Genomic DNA, 10,660 nt, shown 5'->3' on the forward strand with positions numbered 1-10,660 from the left:
CGGAAGAGAAATTGTCAACCAAAAAAAAAAAAGCCCAAAGAAAAGTCTCACAAATTTTCTTCTACACATTGAATGGTGAGAAAGAGACGTAACTGATGCTTCATTCTCACATTATAATGACTTCCACACAAATACATCGTTGCATGCTATATATAATATTATTATGGGTAAATTGCTTTTTAGGTCATCTAATTTTATTCGTGTTCTTGGTAGATCATTAAATTTTTAAAAATTACAATTCTATCAATTAACTTTTAAATCTCCTTTTTTTGTCGTTAAGTGTTTAACGTTAGTACCAAAATGTTGCATTTTGGGGCCTTTTATTCTCTCTTTTTATTAATATGGGGTAGGTACAAGACAATATCTATTTAAAGATAATTTCTCAACTATTTGACATTGAACGCTCTTAACCCTGATATTTCTGGTGCTCAAACCCGAGATCTCAAGGAATAACAACAATTCCTTTATCACCAAGTCACTTGGTTCCCGCTATCAATAATCATTTGTGACATAATTGAAATCTATCTTATTTTCATCTTTCCTTTTTCTTCTCTCAATTTGATTTTTCTCAAAAAAATTTCAAAATGGATAAAACTCAAACCAAATTTTTAATCTTATCTTTATCTAGTGTGCAAAATATTCATTGTTTGATTTTTATCCCCTCATTTTCTATGGATAATTATATTTTGCCTCCCTTAAGTTGGAATCCTAGCTTCGTCCTTGATAAGATTGATATCAAAATGTTCACGTTCCACTCATTTTTCTTCTCATTGGAATGGTTTTCTACGAAACTCACTCAAAATTGATAAAAATAAATCTAAAGGTTCGACATACTAATACTCCAATCTTTGATGGTCATTTAATGGCTAGTTATAAGATATGCTGCTCATCTTCTTGAAATAATATTTCTCGCCGTTTGAATTTTTGAACAAATACCCCAAACACCTAAAAATGAAGGATTTTTTAATTTAATTTCATCGATTTTGGGTGAGTTTTGTGAAAAATCAATCCTAGGAGGAAAAAAAGGAGTGAAATGCGAAAATTTTAATACTAATCTTACCATGAAAGACGACTTATGATGGGCAACGACTTGTTTCCAATGACGGTCGAAAAACACATTGACAAAAATTAGATTGTTTGAAAGTTTAGTGGTAAAATGAATACATCCCTTAAATTTAGTTCCTTAAAAAAGTCATTTTGGGTTTCAATAGCCACACCAAAATAATGTCATTTTATCGATGTCATCACACCGTTTGGATTTCAATAGTATGATGGTATAATTGAAGTAAACCCAAACTTCAGAGCTATAACTGAAGTAATTGAAAGTTTAATATAAAGATGCACCGCCTAAAATTATATGTAGTTGACTTTATTATTAAGGATATACTATGCGTTTAATACCTAAATTATCAGTTTTGGTATGTTTTATTACCTAAACTTTTTTCCCAAAGCCATACTTATGTTTAGTTTTTGTTTCATTTTAGTACCCCACCATTAAAAACTTAACTGACGGGTTGGCATGGCATAGCTTCGGTGGATGTATGACCAATTCAAACATTGAACTACAAGAGAATGACGAGTCAACCAACATAGTCCAGTTTCAAGCCCATTGGACGGTGGACCATGAAGATTAGAGGATGAAGAAATTGAGGAGTCTATCATCGATTTGGGGAAATTGACGTGTTTCCCGGTGAAATAGAGCTCGAAATAGCGTTCAAGTGTCAAAAAGGTCTAGGTTGGAAAGTTTGAGTGTAACGACCTGAATTCAGGGTTAGTAGTTTCGGGTTAGCATTGTAAGAAGACTTGGACCAAATGATCTTTGGGTTTCGGCTTGGATTGGCCCAACATGTTATAAAAAATGGTGTTTTTAAGTTTTAATCAAATCTAGGAGGACTAAAGGAATGATTTCACCAAATTTTAAACTAAAGGCTAAAAATCCTTAATGAGTGATGATGTAACCGGCTACCACACTCTCTTTTCTCATTTTCTTAATTTTTTTGTCTTTATCTCTTATTCTCCATCTCTATTTCCTCATCCTTCAAGTTGGTATAGCAAAGGCTGATAACTTGGTGGCCTTACAATCCTAGTTTGGCATTTTGAAGGAAATAACCTTAACCACCATCTTTAGAGCTTCAAATTGAGCCCTTAACCTCTCTATTCCTCCATGGTATCCAAATATGGGTTTTAATGGGGGTTTAGAAACCTAGGTGCAACCAGTTCATTTATGGGAGATTTAAGCTTCAAGAATGCTTTAAACTTTTTTCAAAGCTTCCCAACAACGTTAGTAATCCATATGCTTGATTCTTGTCTAGTTAGAGAAGTTAGAGAAAGCTCCAAGAATAAGGGAAAGGAAAAAGTAGCACTTGGGTGAGGTTTGGCACTTCCAGCAGCTTAGAATATCAAGGTAACTCACTTCTAACTCATCTATACTACAATGTAAATCACTAGGTGTGTTGTTAGCTTGCATGAGTCTGAAGCATGCCCATGGTAGATTTCAGTATTTGGTGTTGTTCAACATGTTTAAGACCTATTATGACCCCTATTATCATACATAACATTCTAATAACGTTTAGGACCCTCAATAGGGCTTTTGGATGAGTTAGAGTGTCATATTCGTGCCCAAAACAAGGTATTTCTAGGCACGAGTATCGGTACTAAAGGAACAGTACCGATATTGTTCATTAAAGAGCTTAAAACAAGACAGTTTTGAGAGGGTAGTATCGATACTGAACCCATTTAGCAGATTCCAATATACAATTTTGGTATCGGTACTCATGGGAGTATCGATACTGAGGGTAGAGTATTGGTACTCCTAATAGGGGTATCGATACTTAGGCATTTTTTTAAACATCGAAGCCAAATTTGATATCGATACTCGGGCAAGTATCGAGACCACAAACTAAGATTATCGATACCAACCCTTTTCTATCAGCCTTCAAAAAGTCAGTAGTATCGATACCTAGAGGTTAGTATCGATACCCATATGTTAATACTGATACTGAAGTGTCTAATATCAGTATTCAAGAACATTTTTGGGCAAGAAGCCCAAGGGTTTTAAGGGATAGAATTGAGGGACCCAATAACACCAAAACACCATGAAATAAAAATATAAGTGAGAACAAAAATAATCTCATAATAGTTAGAAACAATAATAGTTAGGATGACATAAAACTAGCATTGTTTGATGCTTGGGAAACAGTCAGAACACCTGAGTTACTTTAATAGATACGAACTTACAGTTTAGATATCTAGTCAGTGCCAAGGCACTTGATCAGTTATCGACTAGATGCAGATGCCCCAGGACTCGACGGAGTAAGTTGGCCAAATGTACGTTTCTGATGCAAGGTGTTTTTAAAAGGATATAGGGGTGTGTGAGCTCCAAGATGCAGAACCTGCAGCCACACCATGATGCCTACCTCAACATGTTAGAAAGTATTTCCATGTCTCATACCTATGCCTCTAGAATGCACATTTAGTGAATGCATATAGTATAGTATATTTATTAGTGACAAACTGAGCTCATATGTTCATCGTTCGAAATGTGTTTTCTTGTGTAGGTTCTTAAAAGATCATTCGTGGAACGTAATCGTCACCAGATATTCCAGCATAATCGTGGCATCAGAGTACGTCTTGATTTATATTAGAGGGAATTTTTTAATATTGTAAACCCTCTTGTATTCACTCGTAATCTATTTTGATTTAAACTCAATGTATTTATTCTGGATGATTTGGGAGCTCCCCACATTTTGTAAACTTTGATTATTATGTTTTTATTTTATTTACCTTGGATGGATTTTATATATGGTTCTACGATTGTATTAAAAGAAAATTTTTGGGTTAGCTACTTCGGTGGTCTCGTGTGGCACTTTAATAATAAAGATGCGACAGCGGATGAATAAATATTGCTCTCGTTGAGAAATCAAACCTAGAAAGCTCTAGACTCGATGAAGAAAACGATGAGATTTGAGGAGACCAACGGGTGGCATCAACTATGATGAATTAGGGTTTCTATATTGGATTCAAGATAAGGGAAACAAAGAATAGGACAAAGAAAACAAAGGTAATAGAATAGATGAATAAATAAAGACAATGTGAAAACAAGGATAATAAAAGATAACTAAAAGACAAAACATGTAATGAAGAACTTAAGCTTAACTCCTCTAAAGTGGACGACCAAGGGTGCTTTGATATTGGATTTCGATGAACAGATGATCATTGGAAAGATGGAAATCTAAGGTTCCTAATGGTGAAGACAAAATCTAAATCAGATGGTCGGATTGATGGTAAAATTGATTTGAAAATTTTCCCCCCAATATGTATGAACTTAACGAAAATCAGATGGTCGGATTGATGGTCGTTGATTGTATTTATGTAATTGATATATGCACAAGTAACCTATTATTACATGCTCTTCTCTCTCCTGCATGCACTTATATTAAATAATGAACTTTTTTTACTGCACAATAATTTTCGTACATTAGAAGTCTCTGTTAGTTGTAATATGGATCTTTATCAGTAATGTCAAGTAGCAAAAACAAGTACATTATCACCTTGAAAACAAGTACATTATCTAGCTTGTAACATTCATACTAAAATATGCATTAAAATTTATTAAAAACTGAGAAAAATTGTAATCATCGACCTCCTGAAAGTATAGACGCTGGAACGGACGAAGACGAATGGGGGAATCCCTTGTTAGTGGAATTCGTATTTGTCATGGAGAAATCATCGAAGCCTTCACGATGGGAAAATGTTAGGCCACAAGAAGAGATACAAAGAGAGGATATTTCCAAAAAAGGCGCATCTCCTTCTAAAATCTGAACAACATGGCGCATACTTGGCCTTGCTTCAGGCTCTGAGTGGGAGCATATCAACCCAAGTTTAAGACCAGCTCAACTTCCTCAGCTACATAATCTGAACCCATGTTTCGATCCTTTGCCTCAAGTATCACCTTTTCTCCAACAGGAATACACCCAATCAACCAAAATGACAGCTTCTGTTCGAGATTGTGATATTGGCCTTCTTCCACAGGCAACTTCAAGCAGAAATGCCCCGAAAGCAAACACATCGGTGCAGGGTGTGGCTTTCCCAGTTCGAGTAAGCTCTGGGGCTAGATAACCAAGAGTTCCCACAACATGAGTTGTGTGTGGTTCGGTTTCATGATCATATAATCTAGCAAGCCCAAAATCTCCCAATCTTCCATTTAGTTCACCATCTAGCAAAACATTGCTAGCCTTGACATCCCTGTGAATCACAACCTGCTCCCATCCTTCATGTAAGTAAAACAATCCTGATGCTACACCTTTGATGACTTTGAATCTTTGTCTCCAATTAAGGGTGAGGTTTGATTGGTCATACAAGTACTTATCTAGACTTCCATTAGGCATGTAGTCATATATCAAAAGTAGCTCACCTTTACGCCGGCAATATCCCAAGAGTTGAACTAAATTCCGGTGACGGAGACGACCGAGGCTCACGATTTCAGCTATGAATTCCGTCATCCCCTGTCTCGATTCATGTGAGACTCTTTTCACTGCAACCTCAAGTTTACTGCTTGAAGAACTCCTCTATAGACTCTTCCAAATCCACCAGCTCCCAATAGTTCCTCGTCTTTGAATCCTTTTGAAGCAATATATAGATCTTTGAACTTGAATCTATGAGGCCCGTACTCAATCTCCCAATCTTCCATAAATTCAGCGAACTTCCTCTTCCTCCTTACCAAAAAAACTACACCTGAAACTGCTACCAAAATCACACACACTGAAATCAAAGGAAACCCAGTTGTCAAAAGCATTGATGTTTTCTTTGGACCTACTCGAGGAAGCTTTGGAAGTTGAGACAGGGTAAGCTCTTGCGCCTGCCCATTCATCTTAAAGCTCCAACCCAGAATATAAATAGAAGCGAAAATAACGCCTGTTGAGGATGAAAAACCAACGTACATCTCATTCTTAATAACTGAAGAAAGATCATAAACGAAAGATAAAAGTGGAGTCTTGGGTTTAGAAACAAGAAAAGGAGCTAAACTAACATCCATTCGCTTCTGTATACCATGGTATTCAATCCAAACTTGTATCCTTTGCCCAGCCGTCATTGTCAAACTAAGGTTTCTGAACTGACGGCTGCCATCCTCGTAATATCCAGCCGGAAAAGATGCTCTAGAATTTAACCCATTAATATCAATACCAACGTGATCGCCATTGATGTCGTTGAACTGTGCATTTGGTATCGTGTCAAATTCTACAGCAAAAACGTGGTTTCTTGGGTTGCCATTATTGGAGTCATTGAAGAGTCCTAGATATTGGGCTGCAAAAGCTCCTGGGAAACTCTTCGTTGGTGAAATCACGAAGGCCATTCCGTGACCGGTGAGATTTTGATATCCGGATGCAATAGCGAAGACAAAGGTGGTAGAGAAGGAAGAAACGGAACCGTTGGTTGTGTTCTTGAAGTTTACAGGTTGAGGGTAAAAAGCATGGGCTCTTTTTGACTTGGTTTCATTGGTAAGCTTTAGGAGTCCATTGGAACTGAACTCTGCGATGCCATCAAGGCTTAGATTAGCCGACCGGAATCCATTGTAGATGAAACTAACATCATCGGAGGCTGCTAAGCTTATCAGAAGAATTAGCGGAATTGCTAATCTGAAAGTCAAACACATTGCCATGATTTGCTTGCTTCGTTTCTCACCCGTTCTGTTTTTGGTCTTCTTTGCCATTTATTTCTCGAACACGTCATGGAGCTTGAGTATGCAAGTCTTTGTCATGCAACAATATTGATTTTGAGAAATGTTCAAATTAATAATATTTTAAATGGTTGAGGTGAACCATCAAGTGAGTTAAAAGAGAATGTTATTTTTTGAGGTTTTAGGTTCAAACAGTTACATTTGTAAGATGTGTATTGTCAATAATTTAAAAAACTTATGAATAAATACTACCTTATAATTACTCAAACTATTTAGAAATAAATAAAATCTATATGATTAGGCTTAGAATTCACATAGGCAGACATAAAAAGAATAGAAGTGACAAGATTATGCAACAATCTTTAATTGCGATCTATCTCTTCCTTTTTAGTAAACATATTTATTCATGTTATCTTGTAGTTGTATTTTGACTAAATCTTTTTCACACAATAATAAAATTTGATGTATATAAATATGTTAATGTCATTGATGAATAAGTAAAGAGTAATATTTCTACAACCTACTTAATTATTATTTCATATGATATCGGGGTCTATCTCCCACGAGTATATGTTTCGAGTCCAATGACCCTTGAAAAACTTTCTCAAACACTCTTGACCCAAACAACCCTCTATCCTTAGTTACCATCCTTAACTCTATCAAACTCAACTCCACTAGTTATTCTCATAGAAGGTCCAGATTGAACTCATCTTCTTAGGTTATGACCTCTACAATTTCATTGATGGCTCACATTTTTCCCACCCAAAATTGTTACTATCAACATCATAACCTCCCTCAATTCGATGTATCACACATGATTGTGATAAGATAAGCTTTTATTTGGTGTACTAGTAGTCACCATCTCACACAACCTCATGCCACTCATCTTACAGTTTAAAACATCGTCTGATGCATAGAATGTTCTTGCCAACACCTATGCTCGTTCATCTCGCGGACGTATCAAGCAAGTTAAAGGTAACCACAAAAATATTTTTAAATAATCTCAATCCATCACAAACTACATATGCAAGCTATAAAAACCAACACTGATAAGCTAGACACCCTTGGAAAACCTTTAAATAACGAAGACCTCATTTTAGAGAGTGTTAAATGGTCTTGATGGATCCTTCCAACAGACTATATATGTTGTCAGTAGTCGTGATACCATCATCTCCTTTAATGAGTTACATGAGAAATTGGTCGATAGGGAGTTGTCCTTACACAATCCATTATCAACATTACCAATCACAACCCACTCCATACTTACGCAATGCTCTAACTACTGTAGCAACAAACCATTCCTCTCAGCAACTCAATTGACTTATGCGTGTCTTTTTGGGAAAATGTCACTGGTTTTAGGCTCAGGGGCATCTAACTTAATGTGTAACACCTCAAATTCTGGGCTAGTAGTTTTGTGTTAACTCAAGAGGTATGTGGATCATGTAAAGTTCGTAATTGAAGTCGTTGGGCTGAGTGAGGGCTGAATTGGGCTAGATTGGCCATAAAAAAGGAGATTTTTGCATTAAAGGAAAATGAGGAAGGATAAAAGTGCAATTATCCCATTTATGAAAATAAAGCTGATTCTTTGGGATTTTATCATATGCTTGGGTGTTGGTTTTGCGGGTAAAAGTTGAGATCTTTTATTTTTCCCTCTATTTTTCGTCTTTCTCAAATTTCTTCATCATTCTTCCTTCCTCAAGTTTCCTAGTTCAAAGGTAAGTCCTTTAAGAATCTTTCATGCTCTCTCAGGCTTAAAACCCATCCTTAAATCCTTCGGCAACTTGGTTTTGGATTAAAGACCCCTTTATTTATTGTCTGGCTAGTGAAAGAGGTGAAGAAGCCATCAAGTCTTAGAGAAGAGTTGTAACTAGCTAAATGAGCTTCATTTTAGATTCTCTAGATAAGGTAGTGTATTTCTTATCCTTTGTTGTGTTATGAATTTCCTAAATGTGATGTTATGCTGGGGATTTGGGTATTTGAGCATATTTGGGGGTTTTGCTTGGTTCATACCTAGATGATGTTTTTGTGGTAAATGTAAGGTTTTTATGGTGATAAATAACCCTAAATAACCCCCTAAGCTTTAAAAGTTGATTTAAGACCAAACTAGAATATCTAGAAGGATTTTTGAGTGTTTCCTGAGTATATATTTGGGTTTTTTTGGGTTAGTATATTGATACTAGATGGAAAATATCGATATCGGATGAAATGAGATGAATACTAGTCATTTTATGTAGGGAATATAAATACTCTAAAGAGTAGTACCAATACTACAACCCTGGTATCGATATTGAAGGTGTCAGTATCAATACTAAGAGGATTTTTAGCAAATAGAAACTATTTTTAGTACCGATACTCAAGGGAGTATCGATACTTGACCTAAGAGCATCGATATTGCATGTAGGGTATCGATACTACTCATTTTGGATGGTTATATTCAACTTCGTTAAGATCCGTAAGAGTTAAGGATAACCAATAATGGTGGGAGTTAATATGTGAGGGACTTAAATGTCAAAATGTGCCTAGAAACACTCTCAGGAGTGGGTTACAATCGGAGTTACCATATTAGGCAAAATACTTTTGAGTATCTTCAATCGAACTCGTACTGAGTAATCGTGAATGAATGATCATTTTGATAGGTGTGCAATGAGTAAAACGATAAACTATGTGACTAACCTGATAGAGAAAAATGACTACTACATGAGCACCGATAATCACATATGTGTAAATTGCCCTATCGGTTCAGGGGAGAACCAATGGAAAGTGTGATGAGAGCGATTACAGAGTCGTTGTCAATGAACTATCCCCAAACCGAGTATTGGGCTAGTTGTAATATACCAAGAATGTAGTAAAGAATATGTATTTACTTAAGGGCATAAAACACTAAAACATTATTAAGCTATTGCATAACGTTCTAGTAGAGTTACCGAACGAAATAATAGTATGTGAGATAGTGATCTCCCTTACTAGTGTTATAATTGATAATAATGACAAGATAACCACATGATAATAATAATAATAATATGTATATGATAACCATCAAAACCTTATGTGGTAAGATTTCATAAGACTTATGCCTTCGTTTTCCACTCGAAAAAATGATGAGGAAATCCAATTTACTTGTGTGGACATGTGACTATCTTCCAATTGTTTGAGAAATATCCAGATATATCCAAGTCAGTGTGAGGGCACTTCAAATGCTAGTTGAACATTGTAATGATACTATTAACCCATACACATTCCGAGTACACTAGAGGAGTAGACTAGCAGGATGTAGGCTCTGATGATATGTGATCTCAGAGATGTCCTAGGTATTGGGCAATGAGGGCATTTCTAGATGGAGATTCTGATGCTAAGTGATTCGAGTCTTATCTAGGGTACCTTGGGTAGGATAGAGGGGTGTGAGTTTTGAGATGTTAAATGACTCTCCGACTACACCATTATTCCTACCATTCTTTGTGTGATTGTACCTGGCGTCTTTGTGATACCGGGTATTATCATTGTGTTTTGCATGATGACACATTGTAGGATAATACTGAGGTTAGAGACCTAGTGTACGTTTACTCATGATGGGACCCTTATTAGAGACTGAGGTAAGTGTGAGACTTACACTAAAGAGGTAGAATTATTGAACTTTAAGTATGTAGCACTTGATTATGATCATGTATGTACCTACTGCTTATTACCACATTTCCTAACATGCTTATATTTATAAGATTTATATACTGCTCTAGATTAGTGATTATAGTACTGGGCCTTTTAATCTCAACATTTGAATGTTTCTATTTGTAGGTTAGTATGCTGAGCCATTTGGGGAGCACCGTCATAGTAGGATTTCCAGCATTCCACACAAAGTATTGTTTGGTACTTGTAGTGGGCATGTGTATTCATAGGACCCTTATGTATTATCTATTATAAACTTTGAGTTGTATTAATTGATTTAAATTGTGTCATAGAGCTCTGATTTATAAAAAGGATTTTATTATT

General features: G+C 35.9%; 1 pseudogene; it reads right to left on the minus strand.

The window, feature by feature from the left end:
* Window positions 1–4,634: 4,634 nt before the first annotated feature.
* Window positions 4,635–6,662, minus strand: LOC120137334 (annotated as a pseudogene).
* Window positions 6,663–10,660: the final 3,998 nt, after the last annotated feature.

This window comes from Hibiscus syriacus, unplaced genomic scaffold, assembly GCF_006381635.1.
Source record: "Hibiscus syriacus cultivar Baekdansim isolate YM2019G1 unplaced genomic scaffold, ASM638163v2 tig00110656_pilon, whole genome shotgun sequence".
NCBI lineage: Eukaryota > Viridiplantae > Streptophyta > Magnoliopsida > Malvales > Malvaceae > Hibiscus > Hibiscus syriacus.